Genomic DNA, 27,188 nt, shown 5'->3' with positions numbered 1-27,188 from the left:
CGAGGTGGGCTGGGAGCCTGGATCGGGAGTGATTGTTATGCCAGGGTCAGCACCAAGATGCCCAAGCAGCCCGCATCACCTCCGTCAGCCAGCATCAGGAAGCTGCACAGAAGCCACGCCCTATGGATGTCCTGTGAACAGTCACATGACCACCCCCTGTTACCAGTGTTGGCTGATGATCTCCCAGTCATTACTGGGAGGAGGCTCTCCACCCACTGTGCCACATGTCACTAATGATGCAGGGTACCTGTGTGTGTCCTGAGACAGTGCTTCACCCCAACCACACTGCCCCATATGGACACCCCACTTTCAGTGACTCAGGATACCTTGAGCTCCAGTGAAGTAGGCAGTCAGATCTTTGACACCTGGGGTGGAGTGCAATGCTGGAAGGACCATCCCGTACTGGGGTGGGGCGGAACAGGGCTAGGATTCAGTCCCACAACCTGTGGACCATTTACATTTATTTGCATCTCTAGTGTCTACAGAAGCTAAGCCTTGGAGGCACCTTTTGGCCAGAAAATAGAAATTTAACTAGAAAACCAATATGTATAGTTGTGTGGACATGTGCACGGGAATGGTGAGCCTGGATGAGCCCTCCTCCCCTTCCTTAATAGCTCTCTGAGGTCATCGATAACTTCAGTCTGTCATTTATTGCTTTTAATATTTAAAAAATTTGGGGGGTAGGAATTAGGTTTATTTATTTATTAATGGAGGTACTGGCGATTGAACCGAGGACCTCCTATATGCTAAGCATGCACTCTACCACTGAGCTATACCCTCCCCGCCAAGTCTGTCATTATTTTTCTCCCTCTTTTATCTGCCCCACCCTGGCTTCACATCCTTTCTATACCATATACTATAATTTAAGGTTATAAGGATTCTCCACAGTTATCTGCAGCTCCCTTGCTCCTCTTCTGTCATTTTCATCTGGCGTTTCTACTATCAAATCCATGTGGCTGAAATTGTTACAGAAAATTCTACAGGTGAAAAGATTGATATGATGGTAGATTCATAAGCCACAGCCTCACATGGGCCATCAGTGCTGCCTGGCAACTTTTCTGTCTTTCTCTAGTCTCTAGAGTTTGCCCAATCTTTTGCTACAAAAATTGTCCCATAACTCTGTAAATTTTCTTATATCTCTGATTCCTCTATCCCCACACCACGCAGTTGCATTTCAGGATTTTGCCTTTTCTTCACAGATAATTTAGGAGCCACCACAGAGAAACACTGTTGTTTTTACTATATTTTATTATATATTATTATTTATACATAAAATATTACATATAATTATGTTCTAATCTATTAATCTATAGATTTGCTATATAAATTAAAAGCCAACTCACATCTGTAGCCATCCTCTCCTTTCCCTTCTGCTGTGTCCTAACAGCCACAGCAAACACTTATAAAGCACTGTACTGTGTGCATCCACTCTTACGCTGTTTTTATAGATGATAAATGTGGGTACAGACAGGTTCAGGAACTTGCCTAAGATCACACAACTAGCAAGTGGTAGAGCCCACTTCTGAGTTGAGGAAGCATCTCTCCTTCTAACCGAAGGCCAGGACTTTTTTGTATTGCTCTCTTTCCCATCCCTCTCAACTACCACAGAGGGTGGGAGAGTGGTTAGTCAAGGACAATGACAGTCTCAGCCATATCGCCCCCTTTTCCTGTGGTCAAAATGAAGTTCTCATGCCTGACTCACAGTGATGCCAAACAAACTGAAATGTCGGAGTTTGGAGCAGAGGAAGTTTTATTGGAAAGGCCACACAAGGAAAATGGGTAGTCCATGCTCAGAAGGCCTGAACTCCCTGACGGGTTTCAGGGAGAAGTTTCTACAGGCAAAATCTGGGGGGAGGGATGCAGGGCGTAACCCTCCTCTGATTGGGTTGGTGGTGAGGTAACAAGGTGGTGATCCAGGAATTTCAATCATCAGCCTTCTGGTTCCAGCCAGTCTGGGGTCCCCACACCTGTGCTCAGCCTGAAGTTACCTTTCTCCACCAGAGTAGGGGCCTTCGTTCCTGTAGAAGAACTCAGAGATCTGTATCATGCTGTTATGCACATTCCCCAGGGAGGAGCCAGGCCCAGGCCCCATCCTTGGACTGTTGTTTTTTCCTGCCTTCTCTTACTCTCCTAATTAGTAACTGTTTGAATTTGCCCTTTGAAGGTCTAGAGGCGGAAAGTCTTTTCCTTATAAATAAGGAATGGGGGACACAGAAGAGGCTTCTATACCTGGGAGGTCCCACATGGTCCTGCTTGGTTCAACCCCTTCTTTTATTTGATTGAATCTTGAGGGGAACAGGTGTTGGACAAGAAACGGAATAATATTTTGGAGAGAGAGGTTAATCATCAACTCAGCAAAGGAACTTGATTTTAGAGGGACTTAGTCTCATTCCCTCTCTGATTTCTTCAACCTCTTCTTCTCAACCTGAAAACCCAATTGACATGCCATCTTTAAAAATTAGAATGATGCAAACCAAGCGAAACAAATTCAGCCCCCTCTGTAGACCTAACCTGATCTCCTCCTTCAGCTATGCCTCTGTTGCTCTCTCAAACAGCTCTCCACACGTGCTGTCTCCACTTCCTCACTTACTTGTCCTTCAAAACCCTCCAATCTCGTTTTGACCCCACCAATCTACCAAAACGTCTGTGGCACCAATGACCTCCACCATAAGAGATCTAACAGACATGTCTTAGTCTTTCTCTTCTGGATCTACCAGCAGAATTGGGTACATTTGATTTCTCTGTCTTCAAGCACTCTCCTCTCAGCTTCTCTGTCACTCCGGTTTGGCTTTCTTCCTTTTCTCCCCTCTTTGCTCTTCCTTCTCCCCTCACTGCTCTCCGGAACCCCTGCGACTTTAACTTCCTGTTTTCACACAGGAAGCTGGGCTGAACAGGAAGTGCTACCAACACAAGGTGACAAGTGCTCTTTACTCATATTGTTGCCAGTGGATCTACCTGGTGTTCCAGGTTCTTGTCCCATTTCAGAAAGATTTCAGAGACAAGTTATAGAGGTTAAAAAAAAGTAAAATGAGGATTTATTAAAGGATGGATAGTACACTCTCAAGGGGAGAGCGGGCAGGCTCAGGTGAGCAGCTGCCCTCAGTTTCTTTGACAAGTTAGTTACATAGGGTGTAAAAATGAGTGGGTGGAATTTTCATTGAGGAGGAAAGGTCTTGGGGTCGTATTTCCTGATTTTCATCCCAACTCCACCTTCCCAATGGGAGGAGGGATTTTTGTCCTTATTTAGTCTGGATCAGAAGTGTCATGGCGTCGGTGCATGCTGGGTACTTCTGATCTGCAAGGCTAATTTTATTGAAATGAGGGCATAATGAGCAAAAGGTTGCATTCAGACGCTAGAAATTCCTGCCTTTTCTGACCTTTCTTTGTTGGTCTCCAGGACAAAAGATGTGGCCCCTTATCAGCCCAAAGTTTCCTGCTTTTCTTTCTCTGCCCAGGGACCCCTGGTGCTCACATGATGTATGTTTTCCCGCTTTTGGCTTGTGCCCCTCCTTTCTGCCCAGTTCCTACCGTTTGGTCTGTGTCCCCCTTTCTTTGCTCGTATCTAGCTATCTGCCTGCTTTAACAATATTATGATTTTACCAGAGGGGCAGAAGGACCTTGATTTTACAAACTACTTGCTAACCCAGCCTAGCATCAGTGGAGGGTTCAAGGTGCAAGGAAATAATCTGGGCTGATAGGCAAAATAGTGGTCCTGCTGTCAGATTTAAATGGCATCAAAAACTCTAGCTCCTTTCAGTTTGTGACATTCAGCCCCCTGTGTTGCCCTCCTCTAGAATGACCTTCTGGTGATTCATGAAAAAAACAAATGAGGGGCTAGAGGATGGCTGTGTCCCAGATCTAGGTTGAGTCCCTGGGATGTGCCCTACCAAGTGTGGGTCCTTGGCTTCATGTGGCAAAGAATTCACGAGCGAGCCACAGTTGTGTGAAGGTGATTTATTTAGAGAGATACCTACTATATAGACTGTAGGCTGCTTCAGAAGGTGAGAGAAAGGTCATGAGGTGTGGGGGTTGGGTGCTCAGGGTAAAGTGAAAGTAGATACACACTCCATAGACAGAGTGTGGGCTGTGTCTGAAAACGAGAGAGCCAGAGAGGCAGCCCTGAGGTGTGGTATTGCCAGTTTTTATGGGATCAGTAGCTTCACATACCAAGTGGGAGGATCATTCCAACCACCCTGGGGAAGAGGCTGGGATTCCCAGGAATTGGGCCACCGCCCACTCTTTGACCTTTTACGGTAAGCCTCGAAGCTGTCGTGGCACCTGTGGGAATGTAATTTACCATGTTGATATACTACAATGAGCATATAATGAAGCTCAGGTTCTACTAGAAGTCAGATCTCTCACCACCTTGAGCCTCAAGGCTTCCTGGGGGTTGAATCTTCCACCATTTTGGTGTTAATTTCTGTCGTCCCTTGAATGACTGTGCCCTGCCCTCTTCCTTCTTGTCTCACTGGCTTTATGCTATTTCCCCTTAGACCAGGCAACTCTGACAAAACCAAGCTGCAATACACTTGCATTTTGCCTTGCGGGGGAAGGAGGCACTTCCTCTTGAGCCAGGTAGATAATTTCAGCCTCTATCATCTAAAAGTATAAGGAAGGCTGTTGCTGAATTCAGTTGTATGGACCTTGCTTGGGCCCTAACCCAGAGGAGGCTCTCTGTCTCAGTCGGGAGTGGTTCTTTTTCTATTTGGGTTCGAGCAGCCGAACAAAACTGAAGCTGAGATCTATACAGAACAAGCTTTATTCAGTGGCCAAAGAACGGAGAGAATGCAGCTAAGTTCACAGATCAACTTCTCGTCCACATGGCGAGAGGGATTTAATTTTAAAGACAAAGGGAGGAGAAGTGAGTCTAATGAAAGGGAGGCGTGTGCATTAGTTTCTTGGGAAAGGGGCAGGGCTTTCGAGGGAGTAGATTGCCCCCCTTTGTTACCCTTTTTCGGTCCTTCATGTCTAGTAGGTGTATCATTTAATATGCTGATGTAGTAAAATCAACACATAATGAGACCCAGGGTCGGTTGGAGGTCAGGTTTGTCCCACCACCTTGGTCCCAGCTGGTTCCATCTGGTGTTTTTGTTTGTACCTTCCTTTCTTATCTGTGGGCCCTTTAACTTAAAGATTTGTGTTAACTCCTGCTAAGAGTAGGGGGTAGAAGGGTTTTGAGCAAAGACTTGGAGCAGCTCTGGCAACAATTCCACTGTCTATCACAAGGCTACATCCCATAACAGGATCTTCTGCCTGCTTGGCTCAGAACTTTACCTCTTGGTATTTATCTTTCTTGAATCTAAACCAAGAAGGTAGTATATTGTTTTTTGCAAGTTTTGTTCCTTTTTAGTTCTTTCTTTTTCAAATGTATCTTATAGTTATTCCTTGTGTCTAGTCCTCCTTGTGACACTGTCCGAGATGTTACCAGTAGCCAATAACGGCCTTTCTTTTGCTTTTTATCTGCTGCAGAACTCCAACCCAAAGCAGCCTTCCTGCTTTAACTTTCCTGTGTGAAAGCAGACCCTTAACACATGAACCGCTGAAAGATACTTGGAAACCGCTGTGGCTGAGGCCTGGAGGCCGCACTTCACTAGAGAGCTGGCTGCTTTCCAAGTCCTGCCGGGGCAGCTGTCCTGTGCGGGCAGGGCAGGTGGCTTTCCAGAACTTGCCCGGTCTGTGGTATCCTTTCTGCTGAAGTCCACTTGTTACTGACGTGGTCGACCAGACCCACCCTGGGGCCCTAGCCTGGGCTGAGACACTTGTCTAGGCCAGGGGTGTTCTTTTTCCAATCAGATTCATGCAGTCAATAATGAAACCAATGCTGAGACTGGAGCAGATATTCATGGCCAAAGAGTGGAGAAGTGGGAACCTAGTTTGTTAATCAATTTCTCAACCCAATTTGGGCAGAGACAAGATATATGGGAGGGTAGAAGTAAAAGGGAAGGATTTGAAAAATGTGGGAGGAATATTCATGAATTATCTGAGAACAGAGGTGTGGTTTGGGTCTGGAACGGATGCAACTCTCCTTTTCAGTCCTTGTATTAATTGTCCCCTTTTCCGGTTGTTGTCATTGCAAGTGTCAGCTGTCTTGGCACTGGTGGGTGTGTCATCTAACATGCTAACGTATCACAATGAGTGTATAATGAGGCTCCAGGTCTATTGAAAGTCTGATTTTCTGCCATCTTCAGCCTAGTTGGTTCTAATTAGTTCTGTTGGTTTTTTGTTTTGTTTTGTTTTATTTTTTCTTTGTAGCTTCCTTCTGAAACTTAGATAACAGTAATTGGTTTCTATTCAAGGGAGGGGCAGGGGTATGATTCTGGGGCAGCAGTCTTGGTAACAATTTGTCTCTCTCACCGTTTCTTTGGAGGCAAATGATCAAGTTCTAATTTTCACTTGCTGCAGTCAGAGAGTAAATCTATGAAATCTGGAGCGGTTACAAAATTAGCTTCTGGAGCAGGGTTCTGGTATCTTCACAGCTAAGAATTAGGGGAGAAGCCTAGGAGGATCAGAAAATTTAATTAAACTATCACAACACGACCCTGAGACGGGTACTATAACTATCCTCAGTTCTCAGGAAACTGAGACTGAGAGAGATTAAGCAACTTGACCGAAGTGATACAGCCAATGAGTGGTGGCATCAAGGCTTGGGATTTAATTCCAGGTTGTCCAAATCCTGGCCATACTCTCAGTGATCCCATGGCACTGTCTCTCTGTTCATATTTCATTGTGAAAATCTTGCCAGTCACACAGGCTATAAAATCTTCAGATTTCTTCCAATTTGGGAAGTCGTTGTAGGTTTCAGAATGCCATGGAAACCTCTCAGATCATGTGCCTCAGAGATGGGACCTTTTTTGCAAAGGTGGAAAGCTTATGTGACACTACAATGTCTACCAGTAACATAATGAGTAATTTTGCAAATAAACAGAAAGGTTTCTTTCCTCCACTCCTTTGCCTGGGTAAGAAGACAGCTAGAGATGTAAAACATGACTAAGAAAGTGGCTTTCCTCCTTAGCTTAAGGATGAGGCTTTGGCTTTCTGTCCCTGGACAGGCAGATTTCTATCACCATTAGTATAAAGACATAAATGAAGAGTGTGAGGATGGGAAGTTGATGATTTGAGGAAAGGTAAAAAATAGTGCTATAGATGGAACAGAAGCCATTTGATTAGGGGAGCATAGTAATGTTAGGAGACAATTTTGGGTTTATAGGATTATTAGCTCTCTATTCCCATACTTGTACATTAATCAGGATAAGTATCACTAGCTGCTTCAAGAAACAGTCCTGAAATATCAGTGACTTAACACCATTCAGGCTTATTTTTGGCCCTTGTCACTGTCCAGTGTGGATCTGTGGTGAAAGAGAAGTGAGAGGGACACCAGGTGGATAGAGGTTCCATCACACTCAACTCATGACTCCCGAAGTTGCTGAGACCCAGATATCAGAAGAGGGTGGGGCAGGGGAGGGGCTCATGCAGATGACCTGGGCTGGGAAGCGGCTTTTATGCACCAGGTCTGGAAACAGTACCCACCGCTACTGCCCAGATCCCCTTGGCAGGAAGTGGGACAAGGAGGCCTGGGGAATCTAGTTTGGCTATGGGCCAAGGAAGGAGAGGGAACAGGGCTCTTGGAGAGCACTGTAGCCCATGTCACGATGTGCGACTCTCCAATGCCAGGTCTAATTACAATGCAGGAAAACAGATGTGGGGCATGAGGGGGACTGTGTCCCAGGTCTCAGTTGAGCCCCTGGGACATGCCCCGCCAAGTGTGGGTCCTTGGCTTTGCACAGGGAAGAATACAAGAGCGAGATGCAGTTGAGTGAAGGTAGATTTATTCAGAGAGATACATTGAAAGGCAAGAGAAAGGCCACCAGGTGTGGGGGTTGGGTGCTTAGATTAAAAGTAGGTATACATTCCATAGACAGAATGTGGGCCATCTCCAAAGAGGGAGAGAGAGAAGCAGCCACGAGGCGCCATGTTGCTGGTTTTTATGGGCTTGGTGGCTTCATATGCTAATAAGTGGAAGGACCAGTCTAGCTAGCCTGGGAAAGGGGCTGGGATTCCCAGGAATTTGGCCGTTTCCCACTTTGACCTTTTGTGGCTAGCCTTGGGACTGCCATAGTGCCTGTGGGCATGTTATTCACCATGTTAATATATTACAATTGGCATATAATGAAGCTCAAGATCTACTAGAATTTAAATCTCTCATCATCCTGAGCCTCAAGGCCTACTGGGGTTGAATCTTTCACCATTTTGATGTTAATTGCTGTGGCGTTCCTTGAGTGGCTGTACCCTGCCCCCTTACTGTTTCAATTAGACTTATCTTGATATTCCCTCTCTGCTCTCTTCCCTCCACACAGTATGAGGCCCACAGAAGCTCAGAGAATGTGTTGAATTTTTGAATGACTTAAGTGCTTGATAAGAATTCAAGCTTTCTATTTTGACTTTGATGCTTTTTTTACCACTTATATTCACCTGACCCACACTGTGAAAAACAGATCACTGTATTCAGTGGGAGAGGTCAGTGTGGGCTAAGAGGTCAAGAACGACTTCAGGGGAAAGCAGTACCTGAACTGGGTTGTATTGGGTGCATGAGATTTGTCTAGACCAAGCAGAGGTGCTGCACCCTCCAAGCAAGTTTGCAAACACAGATTTGGGCTCAGATAATAACCATATTTATTTCCTTAAATTTATTTATTTTATTAATTAAATTTTTATTAGGTTTTTTTAAAAAAAGGCAACACATTCACACGGTTCAAAACTCAAAAGGCACAAAAGGATATAGAATGAAAAAAAAAATCCCTGCTCTCCACAACCAGTTCCCTTTCCCAGAGGCAAACATTATTACCAGGTTCTTTGATATCTTTCCAGAGATCTTCTTCAAATACAAAAAGAAATATTTGGGAATGCCCATCTCTTAACAATCTCACCATTATCTTCACTAATCTGATAGGATAAAACTTACTTCAGAGTTGTTTTAGTTTGCATTTTCTCTTTTTGTAAGTAAGGTTGAGCATCTTTTTGAGACAGGAAGGGGGCCACTCAAGGAACGCCACAGCAATTAACATCAAAATGGTGAAAGATTCAACCCCAGTAGGCCTTGAGGCTCAGGATGATGAGAGATTTAAATTCTAGTAGATCTTGAGCTTCATTATATGCCAATTGTAATATATTAACATGGTGAATAACATGCCCACAGGCACTATGGCAGTCCCAAGGCTAGCCACAAAAGGTCAAAGTGGGAAACGGCCAAATTCCTGGGAATCCCAGCCCCTTCCCCAGGCTAGCTAGACTGATCTTTACACTTATTAGCATGTGAAGCCACCAAGCCCATAAAAACTGGCAACATGGCCCTTCGCGGCTGCCCCTCTGTCTCCCTCTTTGGAGATGGCCCACATTCTGTCTATGGAATGTATACCTACTTTTAATCTAAGCACCCAACCCCCACACCTGGTGGCCTTTCTCTTGCCTTTCAATGTATCTCTCTGAATAAATCTACCTTCACTCAACTGCATCTCGCTCTTGAATTCTTCCCTGTGCAAAGCCAAGGACCCACACTTGGCGGGGCATGTCCCAGAGGCTCAACTGAGACCTGGGACACAGCCCTCCTCATGCCCCACATCTGTTTTCCTGCACCATTTTCATATTTGAGCCATCAGTGCATTCTTTAGCTATTGGATTATTATTACTATTCTGCTAGTATTATTATTATTAATTTCCAGGAGCTTCTCCTATACTGTAGAAATTAAGCTGTTATGGAAACGACAGGCCAGCAAGAAACAAGCACCACTCGGAGGGTTGGAGTACTCAGATGTATTACGCCGGCTGGCTCAGAGGGGCTTTTACTCCGAAGCTCTGAGCACCTCCAAGATGTGCGCGTGAGGTTTTATAGGGTTAATTACAAGCTTGGGGTATTCGGCCAATAGGCATGGAACAGCTTTAGCAGCATCATTATCACAAAAGTAGAGGCAGGGAGGCAGCAAGCCAACATTTCAAGGCCAGATATGTCTCTTTGAAAATCCAGGTGGCTAGCAAAAAAAAACATGAATAGTGTATCAGCAAACCAACACTAATTAACTTAGATTTACGAGTTAACCCAGCAGAACTCAGATCAGTAATCCGACACTTGTTACACTTAGATTTGTGACTTAGCTTGTTAGTCCAGCCTGGCTTTTCCTTCACAAAGCCTTTATCACTAATAAAAGTTTCGATTTTTTTTTCCAGTTTGATTTTTTGTTTTTTCTCTTGTTTTTGCCATTTCTATTTTACATTGTTAAAATTTTGATCTTTTCTTTTATGGGTTGTAAGTTCTGTGACATACCTAGGAAGATCTTCCATACTCCAAGAATCATTCTAGAAAAATCCTGTGCTTTCTTTTGAGGGGAGGAAGTAGGGACGATGGCAGACATAGCTCCTGATACAGATTTGGGATGACCATCGGGGCAGCACTGCTGACCCAGCCAGTCCCAGGCACCAGAGGAGACAGCAGACTCTGAAGAAGACACTCCAAGGCCACGTCCCCCAAGCCGTGGGGTGGGGGCAGGGTCCTTGCCTGTAGGAGTCTAAAAGCCATGCTAGAATGCAGAGATTCACTCCTAACCAAGGCGAAAAAATAAAATAAGGGGAGTCTAGCTGTCCACAAAGTGATGAGAAAGATCTGCTACCTCTTTGGGGATCTTTTTTGGGTCAGCTTGACCCAGAATCAGGCATCCCTGCACCCCGTGAGGGCCAGGTGATCTCAGCCATGCTCATTGCCTCAAATACTTTTTCTATGCTGATGATTCCAGATTTATATCTCCAGTTTCCACCTGAGTTCAGACATCTCTAACTTGACTATGTCTAGAATGGAACTTCTGATCTTTCTTTCTGAATTGGGCAGTCTTCTAGTCCTCTCTATCTGGGGATTAGGTGCCTCAACCAACAATATCATTGGTACCAGAAACTTGAGTCATCTTTGACTTCTCATCTCCCTTTATCTCTCAGTTTCATTCATCACCAAGTCCTGTCTATTTCTCCTCCCAAATCTAGCCTCAAACCTGCCTCTGCTAAGTACCTCTGAAGCTACTGTTGACTGAAATAAATGCACAGCCTAAAACTTGACAGTTACATTTGGCAGATATTTCTGAGGACTTGAACCCCTTCGAGCCCAGGATGACAGCCTCCCAGATCACTCTGAGGGACTGCTCTGAAGAGGTAGGGGAGGAGCTAGGACATGTAAGAGCTTTACAACAAAGACGAGGTAGTTGGAACAATAAAAGATTGACTAAAGAAAACAAGGCGTCTCAAGTTAAAGAATTTAGTGCTTTTCTATGTAAGGGAGGAAGCAAACATTTGGGCTCATTGAATTCATTCCTTTGACAAGCACCTAGCTATCTAGGGCCAGTATCTTGCCCTTAATTATTCTGAGTCCCCTCATTGTGAGTGGCTGCAGAGGCCGGGCTGCAGGCTTGTCTTCCCTGGGGGGTGGCAGCAGCCGCTGAGGGCTTGATGGCTTCAGCATTCTTTGTTTACTGATGTGCTTTGCACAATTTTTCTTTCACACGCAGGGACCCAGGAGTAAAGGCAAAACAGGACGGAAAGCCTGGGTGACCGGAGGCCTCTCCCTTGATATCTCTGGGGGCTGAAGATAGAGGGAAACATGCTTGACTCTTGGGGAGCCCAGAGTCCCCCAAATGCAGCTCTATATGCCTGCTGGGCTCTGAGTCAGGGCCCCCAGCTACTGAGCTGCAGAAGGTCCTGAATGAGGGACTGCAGGTCACTGAGGGGCCCTGGTCTCTGGGAGTGATGAGCTGCAGGTCCTGTCATGGAGCGGCCCTGGTGGGAGGCCCTAGTCGCTGTGGGGCTTAAGTAAGCGGTTCTGGCCATTGAAACCCAAGTGAAGTTTTCTGGTCATTATGGGCGCTGAGATAGAGGCCCTGGTCATGGGGGGGGTGGGGCTGGGGGCTGAGTGAGGGCCTGATCTCCGAGGACCTTTCCCTGAGGCCATGGCCACTAAAGGACTTGAGTGGGGGGCTTTTGATCACTGAAGTCTGAGTGAGGGGCCCTGGTCACTGGGGGCTTAAGGGGGAAGCCACCATATTAACTCTGAGCTGAGGTGCATGGGGAAGGCTTCCCAGTGGCCCTGATCTGTCCAGCATGCTCTGCATGTTTCCGGCCTGACCAGCATGGCTCAGAACAGCCAGCAGATGGCACTGTGGCCTCACGTGTGGTCAGGACTCGATAGTGGGGAGGGCGGTGGCAAACAGTCCTTGAGGGGAGAAGCTCAGGGGAGACAGGCTCAGGTGCAGCCTCCACCAGCTTTGGGACCTGCGGGGGTGGGGGTAGGGTGGGGCAAGGGACCCCCGGGGGAAAGGTTGAGGGGTGGGTGGGGTGGTGGGGGTAGTTAGACTCTGAGCAAACTCCCTGGAGTGATGGCCCCAGGCAGATCCCCTGGAAGCGGAGAATTCCATGCTGTGGTTTAGGAGACCTGGGCCTGTTTCATACCCCACAAGCCAGGACAGCCTGGATCAATAGCTCTGGAGCTCAGAGCAAACTGCTCCAAATCCGGCCTCACACACCAGGTGCTCTGTCCCCTCTGGACTGGTCCAGCCATCCCTGTCCACAGAGCAGGACAAACCAAGATCCGCCCTGAACATTACAGAGACTGTTTCCCAGCATTTGGTGTCCCGTGAAACCCAAACAGAATTAGAGCCTGGACCTTATCATAGTCAGGACTCGTCAGAGCCGAGAACTTGTTGATACCTCACATCCCGGGGCTTGGTCATGGTCCAGAACCGTGTCACATGCCGGGGCTGTGTCATATCCCAGACACAGTCACAGAGCAGGGCTCTGTCATCCTGCAGAAAAAGGCGCATCCCTGGACCCCGTCACCCTTTGTATACGGAACCACCCGGGCCTTGACCCTGTGTATGCTGGCACTTCCCGGGGTCCCATCACAGCCCATGCTCGGCCCTGAGCTATGAGAGTATCTGCTGTGTGACAGCTGAGCTGTGACAGTATTTGGGTACACAACCAAGCCCTGGCAAGTGCCTGGATTTGAGCGATGACAGGGCCCTGGGCTGTGACTTTATTCACAGAGTGCAGTAGCTGGTCTCAGAACTTGCACCTGTGAGCTTGGCCGTCATCCACAAGAATCCATGATTAGCATCTGGAACAATCATGGTGACAAGTGCTGAGAGGATACAGAGTGTATAAAGCAGTGCCTTGCCAGTTCTCTGTGGTGAAAGACTAGTTTTGTTTTTTTTTAAATTCCCACTTTGGAGCCGCTGTAGACTGACACTTTGTAAAGTGGAATTAAATTGCTAGGAAAAGGAAACTGAAAAAAAGCCATGCAAAATATAAACCTATATTTTAAAGAACAGACGTTTTGTCTGGGATAATTGTAAGTTTACAGAAAAGTTGGAAAGAGAGTAGGGAGTTGCTGTGTAGTCCTCACCCAGCGTCCCCTGAGCTAACGTCTTAGATAACCCAGGTACATTTGTCAAGACTAATAAATCAGCCTCATACCATTAACTGAACTACAGTCTCTCCTTGGATTTCAGCGGTTTTCCTGCTAATGTCTTCTTTCTGTTTCAGGATCGAATCCAGGATACCACACTGCATGTAGTGCACTTTTTATTATTAGGTGCAAATGACATATAATTCTTCTGTCAGATTGTTATAAAAGTTTCTAAGCACCTACTCTTAATGTCTGAACTTACCTTGTCATGGACTGGTAACAATCTGTGGCCTGTCACTGGGGTATTGGCCAACCTTGAGTAGCACTGGAATAAAGAATAGCCACCATGTTTATGGTGGGGCATCAGGGGAGTGGGACGGGTGGAGGCAGCCGGCATGAACAACCGGACCACAGGCTACAGAGGAAGGAAAGATGGCAGCCAGCCGGTGGGCCTTGGGCATGGCCTGCTTGGAACAACATAGAAATGGGAAACTTTTGGGAAAGAAGCCCCAAAAGATACCCAGTAAGGCTGCGGTCCTGCATTTGTGTGCACCGTACTGAACTTGCGTGCGAGCACTGGCAACAAGCAGGAGATCTGGGTGCCTACGTATGAGCTCATTGAGCTACACTGATGTCTGGGTGGCGAAGTTAGGACTTGAAAAGACAGTGTTGTGGAGAATGTAAACTGGTGCAGCCGCTATGGAGAACAGCATGGAGATTCCTTAAAAAATTGAAAACAGAGTTACCATATGATCCAGCAATCCCACTCCTGAACATGTGTCTGGAGAAAACTGTAATTCAGCAAGACACACATGCACCCCAATGTACATAGCAGCACTATTTACAATAGCCAAGACATGGAAGCAACCTAAATAAATAAAAAAGTTGTGGTGTATATACACAATAGACTACTAGTCAGCCATGAAAAAGAATAAAATAATGCCATTTGCAGCAGCATGAATGGACCTGGAGATCATTATACTAAGTGAAGCCAGAAAGAGAAAGATACCACATGATATCACTCATATGTGGAATCTGAAAAAAAAAAAAAGGAAAAAGGACACAAACGGAATGAACTTATTTACGAAATAGAGAAGACAGACTCACAGACACAGAAAACAAACTTATAGTTACGAGTGGAGAGAGAATGAGGTGGGATACATTGGGAGTTAGGAATTTGTAGATACACACTACTATATATAAAACAGATAAACAACAAGATCCTACTGTATAGCACAGGGAGCTACAATCAGTATCTTGTAATAACTGATAACGGAAAAGAATCTAAAAAAAGAATGTATGTGTGTATACATACAACTGAATCACTCCACTGTACACCTGGAACTAACACAGCATTGTAAATCAACTGTACTTCAATAAAAAATAAAAATAAAAAGACAGTGCTGTGTGTGGGCTCAGAGATTCCAAGGTCTGACCTGGGCCCCTGCCAGTCTGAGGACTCCAGTGAGCCAGCACAGTCTTAGGAACACTTAGGTCTAGGATTGCACGATTGGGCACCAGGAAGCACAAAGGTTCAGGGACGGCAAAGTTCCTCCCAGGAAGGAGGAGACCGTGCTCCTGTGTTGGGACCCGGGCCCCCAGCAAGTGTGTCATGTGAACACTCTGGGCCGTAGGCTCCTGTGCATGCAGTGGGGTAAGTGATGCATCAGCTCAAGGAGGAGTCTGAGAATGGGAGGAGAGTCATAGGGAAGCACTGCCAGGACACCTGGCATGGAGCAGGAGCTCCCCTTTCCTGTTCAGGATGGACCAGCTATAGTCATCAGTTTCCCCACCTTCACGTCTTTCCTCTAGGAAGCTGGAATCGAGCTTCCAGTAGAGGTTGCCTGGCCCAGGGTCCATCATATTCCAGATTCTCCAGCCTCCTCCTCTTTTCATTAGTGCCCACTGACGCCTCAGGTGTCAGAGGAAGTCCCCGGCCTTCTCTAGGCCTTCCCTCCACCACCTCTAAGACCGCTCAACACACCTTACTCTCCACCATCATCGCTTAATTAACCTTGAGGTGATGGCAGAAACTGAGCCCGTCTTGTTCTGCACTCTCTTTCCAGCACCAACAAGTTCCTGGCCCACAGTCGATGTTTCATAAATATTTGTAGGGGTGGGGAGGGTATAGCTCAAGTGGTAGAGTGCATGAGGTCCTGGGTTCCACCCTCAGTACCTCCTCTGAACACAAATAAATAGACCTAATTACGCTCCCCACCACAACAAAAACAAAAAATATAAATATTTGTTGAATGAATAAATGGGAGGAAAATATGTGATTTCTTCCTTTAAACAATTTTGAGTATGGGTAACAGAGTAACACAGGGCGTACAATCAATCAAGTGTCAAAATAGTCATTTCTTGGAACTGAACAGGTTGTCTGGAAAGAAGATGGTTCTGGGGGAAGGTATAACTTCTCACCAGGTCCTGGTTTCAATCCCCAGTACCGCCACTAAAAATAAATAAATAGACCTAAATACCTCCCTTCCCAAGAAAAAAGCTAAAAGAAAAGAAAAAAAATAAAGTCATTTGCAGGGGAGGGTATATAGCTCAGTAGAGTATGCGCTTAGCATGTGTGAGGTCTTGAGTTCAAACCCCAGAATCTCCATTTAAATAAATAAATAAATGAATAAACCCAATTACCTCCTCCCCCTAAAAAAACAAGTTAAAAAATAAAAGATGGTTCTGATAGACATGAGTTCAGTATACCATAAAGGTGGAATGAAAAATCAGTGGTAAAGGAAGAAGTTTATTCCATACATGGCCTGGGAAAACTGGCTAACACCAAAGAAAACTAAGCTACATCCTTTCCTCACACTGTATACCAGGCACTTCCTAGACTGACTAAACAGCTTTCAAAGCCTTGGGAGCAGTAACCTATTCATCACATTTCTGGAAGGAAGGAATTTTCCATCTTAGAAGTAACAGAAGCAGTCACAGGGAGAGATTAACTGACTTGACTATAGAACGATTTTAAACCTTTGCATGTTAAAAAAATAAAAGGTAACACCGTCAGCTACAGCAAGAACTTTCATAAATTGAGTTTAGAAGAATACATGCAAGCCCCAGTGAATAAACTGGAAGAGTATGTGCTCAGATGGTTTCCAAAAAAGGAAAGACATGAAATAGTGCTTAATCTTAACAATTAAAGATTACTTTAATAATCTAATGAAAAACTTAATAATTGAGTAAGATATATAATATATCAATGTATGAATAATCTAACAATTATTATATGATATATAATATATAATATATAATATTTTATATATATTATGTGTAGTATATATAATGAGTTTAATAATCTACGAGGAGGAGGTCCACGGCAGCCTAAGGAGTCAGGGAAGGTTTCACGGGGAGGAGCTTGCTCTGGAAGACATAGCTTTATGGAGATGGAGGGAGCAGTGTCACACACAGGGGTGGCATTTCCCGCTTACTCGCCTCTCCTGGCTCCCCTCTGACTTTGTAGGGCTTTGGAGGCCTTGAGGTGGACACTCTCCTTGGTGTCTCTCTGGCCACCATTACCCATTAGTAACAGAAAGGACTTTCTTCACGGAAACAAACCACCATGGCACCTCAGGGAGGTCTAGCCCAGGGGTGTCCTGGAGGGACAATTCTATGACAGTGGGGTCAGGAGCTGGCCGAGGACCCTGACATTTCCCATCTCGCTGCCCCCAGCAACCTTGGAGTTTTCTGACTTAAAAGCCAGCTGCCAGCCCACAGTTGCCCCCACTGCCGAACGGGGGCTGAGCTTCTCCTTTTTTATAACTCTCCTGGGAACGTGAACAAAACTTTCTTTAATTCCTCTGAGCACAGCTCAAACTGGCCTTTCCATTTCAGAGTCTTTTCTTTCTGTGACTTCTAATAAATATCTTGAAAAAAATTAAGCAAGCAATATATATTCATTGGAGAAAGTAAGCAGATCGCTGGCATTTCGGGAAGTTTTTCTGAAGAACCGGGAGGAAGAAAACAGAAAATCTAAATCGTTCACCCATAGTCAAATCTCCCAGCGCAGCCTGTGGATTCCACAAGGAGACCCGGCCCCACCATGAGGCTTGAGCTGATTTTCTCTCCAAGTTCCAGACATGAGGAAATCCGGTGCCTCCAATCCTTCCACGTGGGAGAGGTCTCCTGACATCACTGTTGCCTCCAAGCTGCAAAACCCTGATTTATAAATATAAATCTGCTCCCTCTGCTCAGCCTCCCACTCAGCCTCCTTTCTGGTCTAAGGAGCGTGACTCATCCTCAGCCTCATGCAACAGCCATTCTTAATCTTTTCTCCACCTACCACACGCAATGGATGGCATCCGTATTCATACACACTCTCAAAGGTTAAACCCAATTTTATCTAAGCCCGGGAAGGATTTTTGCAGGAAGTGAAAGCCAATAGTAAAAATAATCATTACATCTCAGTGCAACATGAAGATTTGAAATTGGCATGCCCATCGGTGTGTTAGCGATCTGCCCACTCTTAACTGCTGCACCTGTAGCACAGGCTTTGGAGGAGCAGTTCTTGGGTACTGGCTGTGATGCCACCTCTTCCTCTCCCAAATTAGCGAGGGTGACATTATTATAGGGACAACCTTAGAAGTGGGTCACCACTAAGTCTCATGCTTGTAGTTTTTCTAGCAATCACTGTGTTTTGTTGTCTGTCTGTTTTCCCAATTAAACTTTTGTGTTAGTTATTGTATCCATAGCACCCAGCAAAGTGCCTGACATTAATCCGTGGGCAACGATTGAATGAATGGGTGAATGAGCTCATTTTGCTGTAAGGCGGGTTGCCTCTTGCTCTGACTCTAAGGAATCCCAACTTCCTTCTCATCCTGTGTTCCCAGTTGGTGCCACCAGCAGCCCTCTGCTGCTGCATTCTCCAAACCTAGTTAGCTTTCTTGTTTGGCTTATTTGTGCTAGTCTAACATCCCAGCTCTGACACCTTGGCCCTGTTTCCTGGGCTCCTTTATCCAAGGTTTGTCTTTTCCAGTCATCAAGAGTCTTGGAGATCTTCTCAAGAACTTTATTCAGAGTGAGAATTTCTCCAGGTTTCTTCTTCTGCCAGCAGGAGCTCTAAGTTGGCTCTCCACGTAGATTTTGACACTTTGACAGTATATTAATGCCTTATCTACTTTTATATTACCCAGAGTAGGTAGCACAGGCCTACATACATGGTAGGTCCATCTCCTTTATAGCATGTACTACAAGTTTTATTAAGTAAGTGACCATGTAGTTTGTCTAACATCTGTATCTCCCATTTGGAGGCAAATTCCACAAGGTCAGGTTCTGTTTTATTCACTGCTGTGTCCTCAACATCTAGCACAAGGCCAATACATAGCAGAGCCCAATAAAGATGTGTGGCAAGAACGTACGGACGAATGAATGAATGAATGCATATATGAATTAGTAGATTGAATGACTGACCCATTATGACTTTAATAAACTGAGGTTGGTTTCATTTTTCTGAAAGGAAGCCTTAAATGTTGAAGGTTCTGCTTGTGAAAGGGAAAAAAAGGCTTTGGGGCAGCTGGAGACCAGAAGAGTGGTTAACGCTTAAAGGGACACTGTCGGCAGCAAAGTCAAGTGGAGGGGAGCCCGGCCTGGGCCAAAATAGAACTGATGGCTCTGAAAGGGATGGGAACGGCAGTGGGAATGTTGAGTCACAATTTCCTACATCCGACCCACCAATTTCTCCCATAATCATGTATACTTTGGACCCTGAATGCTATTCTTAGAGGACATGGGATGAAAGTGGAAGTTGGTGTATTTGTTTACTACTCTGCCATGTGGGTTAGTGTGTGGCAGCAACATTTCAAAGAGGATTATTGCTAATCAGTCCTGATGCAGGTGGGCTGGGGCCAGGGTGGCCAAAGCTGGCCTTTGGGGGACAATCCTTGGCATTGGACCAATTATCCTGGCAGGCCCACATCTCCTCATGAGACAGGCACAGCTGAGGCCCCTGTCTGGAGAAGGGGCCCAGGGACAAGGCAGGAGACAGAAGTCCTGGAGGCAAGAGGCCTTGGCAGCTCCTCCGTGGACCAGAGGGAAGGTGGACGGGCGATCTGAAGGGACCAGCTGAGCCCTTGTTGTGCTCACTAGACCTTAATTAAGGCCCTTCGGTCACAAAGCCCCTAGTGGTGGGCACCAGGTCCCTGAGAGCATGGGCCTGGACCAAGACTGTTACAGGTCTAAGTACAGGGAACTATATTCAACACCTTGCAATAGCCTATAATGAAAAAGAATATGAAAAGGAATATATTTATGTATAATTGAATCACTATGCTGTACACTAGAAACTAACACAACATTGTAAACGGACTATACTTCAATTAAAAAAATAAACAAAAAGATGGTTATAGGTCTGAATATATTAAAGATTGTATGGGGGAGGGTATAGCTCAGGGATTAGAGCACATGCTTAGTATGCACAAGGTCCCAGGTTCAACCCCCAATACCTCTTGTCAAAATAACGAAATAAAACAAATCTAATTACCACCCCCACCCCCAAAAAAACCATAAAGAGGCAAAAAAAAAAAACCCAACAGACAAAATAAATAAAATATTAAAAAAAAAAGACTGTGGTTGGTCTCCACATGTCATTCAAAGTAAAAACAGTTAAACCACAAAATAAGTGCAAAGTTCAGGTTCATCCCACCATGGTCACACTGAGCCTTTTCTGCAAATATTGAATTCTTGGAAAGAAACATTTTTTCGGTTTCGTTTTGGTGTTTCTGCTTTAATAATGCCATAAACTCTTTCTTGTTGGCCTATTAAGGAATCTGTCTCTGACTGTGTCTGAGGGAGGGACCCTGTCACTGAGATCTGAGCGAGGACTGGAGATAACTCACTGAGGGGTCTGAGGGAGGCTCTCTGATCACTGAAGGGCTTGAGCTGGGGCACTGTCACTTAGATGTCCGAAGTGAGGGTCCTTAGTCCTTGGGAGTGCTAATGGTGAATACTGGCCATTGAGGACGTGAGGAAGGGTCTTCATCACTGGGGCATCTGAGTCAGCGGCCCTGTTTTTCTCAGGGGTTTGGTGGAGGCCTCTGGTCATAAATTCTTGAGTGTGGTCACTGGGTTTTAAGTGACAGGCTCTACTCCCTGAGAGGACCAGTGTGTGTGGAGGGGGCTGGATTTCAGTGTTAGGATCACTAGCTTCTAAGAGGACTGAGTGTGGGAGTCACAGCTTTGAGGTTTGAAGAAAGGGCTCTGACCACCGAGACATACCTGAGGGTCTTTGGTCAGTGGGAACTACAAATAAGAGGCTCCTCCATCAAGTCTGCACTCACATAAGTGGGGAAAACTGCCCAGTGTGGGTCTAATAGCTGAGATTCCATGGCTAGAATAGACCATAGTGGCCCTAATTCCTCCTTCCCCTTTCTCCTTCAGCCTGACCTGCAGGTCTTCTACCCACCAGCAGATGGCACTGCAGTTTCACACTAGGAGGGGGCGGCTGGCTTGGGTTCCAAGGTGGGGTCCAGGTGCAAGCAGGTGACTCCTGGGAGAGAGAGGAAATTAGTTTGTCCCTTCGCCCCCTTGGGGACTCCCTGCAGGCAGAAAGGAACCAGGCTACAATGGCCAAGGGAGAGCCGCTACACTCAGGCCACCTAGAGGCTGAGTCCTGTTATCAACAGACCTACTAGTTTCAAATGCAGAGTGACTTTTTCATTTAAATTACAAAAAATTTTTAATTGAAGTATAGTAGATTTTCAATGTTGTATTAGTTTCTGGTGTACAGCATAGTGATTCAGTTTATATATATATATTCTTTTTCATTATAGGTTATTACAAGATATTGAATATAGTTCCCTGTTTTATATATAGTAGTATTTGCACATCCTAAACTCTCAATTTATCCCTTAGAGTGACTTCTTATGTTTGATTCATTCATGTATTCACTTGCTCAGCAAGTGTGGGTCCATCACATGATAGAATTTGTGCTAGGCACTGAGGGCGCAAGAATGATTAAACAAGGTCACTGCTGTTGAGAAGTCCATAGTCTTGGAGGTGAAAAATTAATATAAACATCTTAAATTCATGTAAACGTGATAACAACTGTAATACAGGGATGGACACCATGTTGGGGGAGTCCAGGGAAGGAATGACTGTAGAAATGAAATTTCAGGGTAAGGACTAGGATTTTGTTTGTGTGGCACAAATAAGGGAAGGTGTCTGGAGTGGAAGCAGAAGTCTGAGTAACGATGTGCAGTGAATGAGAGTGTCTGGGTGTTGAGGGATGTCTGTGTAACCCCAAAGCCTAGGGTATAGGAAACAGGGTAGGGTGGGCTGGGAAGATGGGGAGGGGTCAGAATGATGGGTACATGCGGAAAGATCATTAAGAATCGTGTAACCTATATTTAGGGACTTGTTCATGATCCTTTAACTGATGAAGAATCAAGAGGGTTTTCAAGTAGGCAGATGAAGTATTCAGGTTGCTGTTTAATTACTCTGGTAACCAAGGCGTGGGGCAGATTAGAAGAGGAACAGACTGCATGCAAGAACCCAGTTAGGCAACCAAAATTAGAGTTCTTGAAAGTTAAGTAGAGGAGGAGAAAGGAGATTTGAGGGGCATTTAGTAGGGACCATGAATAGGACTTTGTTCCAAAGCAGATGTGAAAAGTAAGGGAGAATAAAGAATTTAGGAAAATAATAATAATAAATGTTAACATTTACTAAGCATTTAACATTAGTGATAGTTCAACTCACTCATCATAACAGCACTCTATAAAATGGGGACTATTACCCCCATTTTCAGGTGAAGAAATTGGAGCTCAGAGAGGCTCTATAACTTGCCGAAGGCCACACAGCTAGTAGTTTCCCACCTGGCTTTCCTGTCTTCAGCCTTATCCCTCCCAGATCACCCTCCATGCATGAAAGTTTATTAATTGCATAAACTTACTGAGTGGCTCCCATGCTGTACTAGGTCTACATGCTTAATATTCATATTAAACAAATTATAGCTTTAACTGATTCAGCCTGACAGACCTTGAACAACTGTATTTTCTGATCATTGATTTCTATTTTTTAACTGATTTTGAATCCAGGTGAGGGAAAGAGGGGGCTGTTTATTGAAGGTCCACAGAACTTCAACATACAAAGCACTGGACCAGAAGCTTTAAGAGAGAAACACGGAGTAGAATTTGGGGACCCAATTAATATGGGAAGAAGCTTTTGGTGAGGCCAGAGTCTGTAGCTTTAGGTCTGGACTTGGTAAACATGTGTTTGTGGCTGCAGTGGCTTGTGGAAGCTTACACTGAACAATGCAGCTGGATTTTTAATGATGGAGTTGGTTTTTATCAGTTGTAACTGGGCAGGCAACTTCAGGTTTTCAGTGCCAGCCATACGGGATTTTATTCTTGGTGGGTCCTCACAATTCTCAGGATTTTATCCACAGGTGAGGATTTGTTTTTATAGAGGCAGGGCTGTGGGTTGGCTTCAGGGGCACAGCAAGGTGGGTCTTTCCTGCCTTCAGCCAAATTGCCTCTGTCAAAGGGCATGGAGGTGACTTGACATTCACAAGGGCAGGGCTTAGCCAGACACGACCCTGGGGATGGGGGTGGGGATGGGGATAGGATGAGGGGAGTGGCTCAGCCGACACTGGACTCAGCAGATGCCTGCTACATGGGACCTAGCCAGTCTGTGCTGGCCACACTGCTCTCAGAAAAGGCACAGCCACAGCAAAAGTGAGAGCCTTTTATCCTTGACCTAGTCAGATACTAGACAGCATATGTGCATGGGCCACGTTACAGAGGTGCTGGTGGGCTGTGGTGCCCTGATAAACAGAAGCAGCTGTGGCAAGGCTTCAGTCACGGAAAAAAGAGAGTCCTTGTATACACGAGACTTTTAGACACGGGGTGGGGTGCAGAACAACTAATTATCAGTTGTATTATTCATCAGTGTAGACAGGCTGCTGCAAATCTGATGCAAAATAATGTTGTTTTGAAATGACTTCCCCCAAGAAAGGGAGGGACTAACCTCCTCTTATCACATGTTGAGAGAATCAAAGTGCATAAATAAAAAAAAAAAGGAAAAGGAAATGCATCTAGATCTAATTGCTCTTAAGAAGGGTACCATTACAGGGTGAGGTGTCTGAGTTATTACTAGCTCAGAAACAGTGATTGGGTCTTAAATACATTTAACAAGGTAAAAAAAAGTCCAGATTTCAGAGCTGCCTGGAGTGACTCCCTCCAAAAGGGTCCAAACTTAGGAAACTATTAAGAGGAAGCTTCTCAAAATGAGAGAGAGAGAGAGAGAGAGAGAGAGAGAGAGAAAGATCATAGTGTGAGCAAATTCAAGTTGTAATTTACTTTTCCTGTGTTCCAGAAGTATTTTATTGACTTTAACCGTTTATCTGCTGAGATGAGTCGCCAAGAACATTCTGATTCACCTCTACCAGGTTTTGACTACAGTACTTTCAACTGTAAGGGAATTAAAGATACTTGGAAAAACACAATCATGATACTACGATGATACTCACAACTTTTTCCTTAATATTATTTAATATTCAATTAGGATTCAAATTTCCCAAATTATCACATAAAACTTTTTCAACTTGTTTTTGGACTCAGATCCAAACGAGAACTCGTCATTAGTACTAGTTTATAGGTTTCTTAGATGTCTTTTCATCTATATATTTCCCTTCCATCATTTTTTTTTTCTTTGAAACTTACCGGTTGAGGCATCTGGGTCATTTGCCCTGTAGAATACCCCACCATATGTATGAATTGCTGTGTTATCACTGAAGATGTTTCTCTGTCTCACATATTGCTGGGGAATTGGTAGTTAGATCTGGAGACTTGATCAGATTCAGACTTGATTTTTGATCTGACCCTTCTGGGGCAAAGGGGTCACTTCTTTGGTAAATTTGGGACAATGAATCAAATGAATTGGGCATGCTCAACTCAGCTCCCCTGACCCTCTTTAGCCAGGCTCCCCAGGACATACACACTCTGCTCTCCCCTTCTGTGAAGTAAAATTTATAGGGGCCTTCCCTGGATAGGGGTGGGGGACAGGTGGGGAACGGGGAGAGCTGTAGTTTTCTCGCACAGAGTGGGTGGGTTAGTTTCCCTAATCCTGGAGTTCAAGATCAAGGAGCCCGTTCACTAAAGGACAGAGCCACGTTTGTCAATATTCGCTTCATCGGCTGTGCTGTTGTTATTTTGATCTCTCAGGGTCTTATTCTTCTGCATTATTTCTCAGCTGATTCAGAACTTTGGCAGGAAAAGGAAGGGTATTATTTATTGGTACCCCTAAAGTCTGCAACAGGCACCAAGGATACACAGACAAGCTACTTTTATTCAACAAGCTTTTGTAGCTGTCTTGCTCACAGATCCAGTAAGGGTTGGCCCCATTTACCACATTCATCTCATTCCCACAGCTGATGGGACCTGACCCAAGGCTGTTAGTTAGATGCTCATTCTCCTTATCACTCAAGAAATTCAACCAAGACATGTGATGGAGGGCACGTGAACCAGGTTGAGATGGCCATTTTCCTACCCGGTGCATTGCTGGTAGGTTGACACAGAGAGTCAGCTTAGGGGATGCAGCGAGGAGCGGGCACATGGAGAGGGGTGGACAAGAGAGATATCAGAATTAGTGGAGAATCAGCGGGAGAAGTCTGGCTCTCTGACCTCCTGGTTCTAGTCCCCCAGGCTTTTCTTGTTCCTAGAGTCTGTGAGATGGTCATTTGAGACAGACCATTCTGAGAGAGAGCTCTGTAGTTTTTGGGGGGATCTTTGATGACAGGCTCATTTGAGGTAGAAGCTGGAAGCCAGCGGGTCTGCAGGGGAAAGGGAAAGCTTTGTGGATTCCTCTGGAGAGGGAGGGAGGAGCCAGAGGCAGAGCATGGGAAGCGGAGTCTGTGACATTGATGTGACGTGTCCCAGGACTGACCCTCCAAAACTTCAGATCTCTTGAAATAAGAAATTTTCAGTTTTCTCGGTGAAAACTGATGAAGGGGCTGTGCTTGACACCCAGATTCCTGTGAAAATCAAGGCAGCAAGAGGGCATATGGGAGCCCTGAGAGAGTGGGTGGGTGGGTACCTGAGTGGGAGGAGTGTATCAGAGTGTATAGAACTTGGACTTGAAACTGGGGTTCAGAACTAATTGTAGCCAGATGATATCTGGTCACTGTGAATGGCCAGCTTCCCTCACGCCCTCTCTTAGAGGGTAGCGCCCTCTAATCTATACCAAGACACCAGAGCTTCAGTCTTACGGCCTCTTCAAATCTGTCACCTCTGCAGTGCTACCCTGTCTCTGTGGGTGTTTTCTCCCTGCTAGCCGTTTGGCCTGTCACCGCTGGGAGCGCCACATTATAGCCAGCTTGTTGCCTCCCTCCCATCAATCAAAGGAGGAGATGGTTGGGTAGATCTTTCTGCCCCTTACTGTTCTTTCCCTTTAGTCTCAACAGAGTATTTGCAGGTTTCTTTACTGAGGAGTTGAAGCAGTTTCAGAAAGGAGATTTTGATGTCAAAGAAGGAAGGACAAAACTCCTATCAGAGACTTTCTCTTTGCATCTCGAAGGAGGGACGGTACCTACAGATCTAGATCCTCCACAAGCTTCCTGGCTTTCAGATAGCCAAACTTTCCTTCTCCATGTGCCTCCTTTTAAAATTTGCTCCATTCAAAACCACTAATTTCCACACCTGTCACAGGAAGGGATCTCGCTTCTTGGATCTCTCTCTTCAAATTCACCACTCTTATCCGACCCAAAGTCCTAAATCTGAGACTGTCAATTGGAGTTGGGCCCCCAGAACTTCAGCCAATTCAATATGATGTCACCCAAACCTTGCAGGATTCTGTGTACAGGAGCGGGGAGGGGAGTGGAGGAGGAGGATGAAGAGCCTCTGGGTCTGTTAGTTGTGAATTTAGGTCTTCCTGGCCGGATTGCCTTTTCAGTATTCTTACATGTGTGAGCAGGAATCACATCAGTTCACTTGATTAATAGAGTTGTTATCCTAGCCCATCCACTGCTCCCAGGAACAGACATTAATTTTTAGAGAGTACAATCTAAACCCATATTGAAAAAGGATATACTTCCTCAATTAGAAGGGCGTCTTGCCTTTTCCCCAGAGTTAGTGGGCCCTATTATTGTGCAGAAAAGAGGTCTGGTTTCTTTCCTGCTCTGCCTGAAAAGCTATTGAAATAATAAATAAGTTATATTATCCTTTAATGGCTCCTTTTTTGTGTTAATTCAGGAAGGGCTCCAGACTCAATAAATTGTTTCAACAGTCTGCTTTGGGGGCTGGGGTAGCTGCTAATTCTTTTACAATAACCCACCTTCGCTTAAGTCAACCGAGGTAGTTTTTGTTCCTTGCAACCAACTGATCCTTGTCTAGAAGAGAAATGGATTCTGGGAAGTAGGTTTGCAAGCCATAGTGCCTCAAAGGGATGTGGATGCTGTCCCCAGTGTCACTGCAGGGTACCCAGTGCTGAAGATTTTCTCATCCTGGGAAGAGCAGTTTGGTGAGGTCTAGCCAATGATGTGGCTTCTGTTTGTTGCAAAAAAGTGATGCCTGAGTAGGATCCACTATAACAGAAGCCTGGAGAAATATGGGTAGAATGAGAGGAACCCCTGGTATGACTTCTCATTCTGCCATGTCTGGTGGTAAAGGCTAATGAAACCTTTGGCATAACTCTACGATAATTCACCACAGGTTCAGCCTCTTCTGGTATGAAGGTTTGGGCAGCACACCACCTGGTAAACCCTGACCAGCATAGGCACTGGTTAAAAGCATGGGCAACATTAAATGCGTTAGAGAGGACA

This window comes from Vicugna pacos, chromosome 10 (assembly GCF_048564905.1).
Source record: "Vicugna pacos chromosome 10, VicPac4, whole genome shotgun sequence".
In the NCBI taxonomy this organism is placed as follows: Eukaryota; Metazoa; Chordata; class Mammalia; order Artiodactyla; family Camelidae; genus Vicugna; species Vicugna pacos.
The sequence above is the reverse complement of the archived record's forward strand: the minus strand, read 5'-3'. Positions refer to the sequence as shown.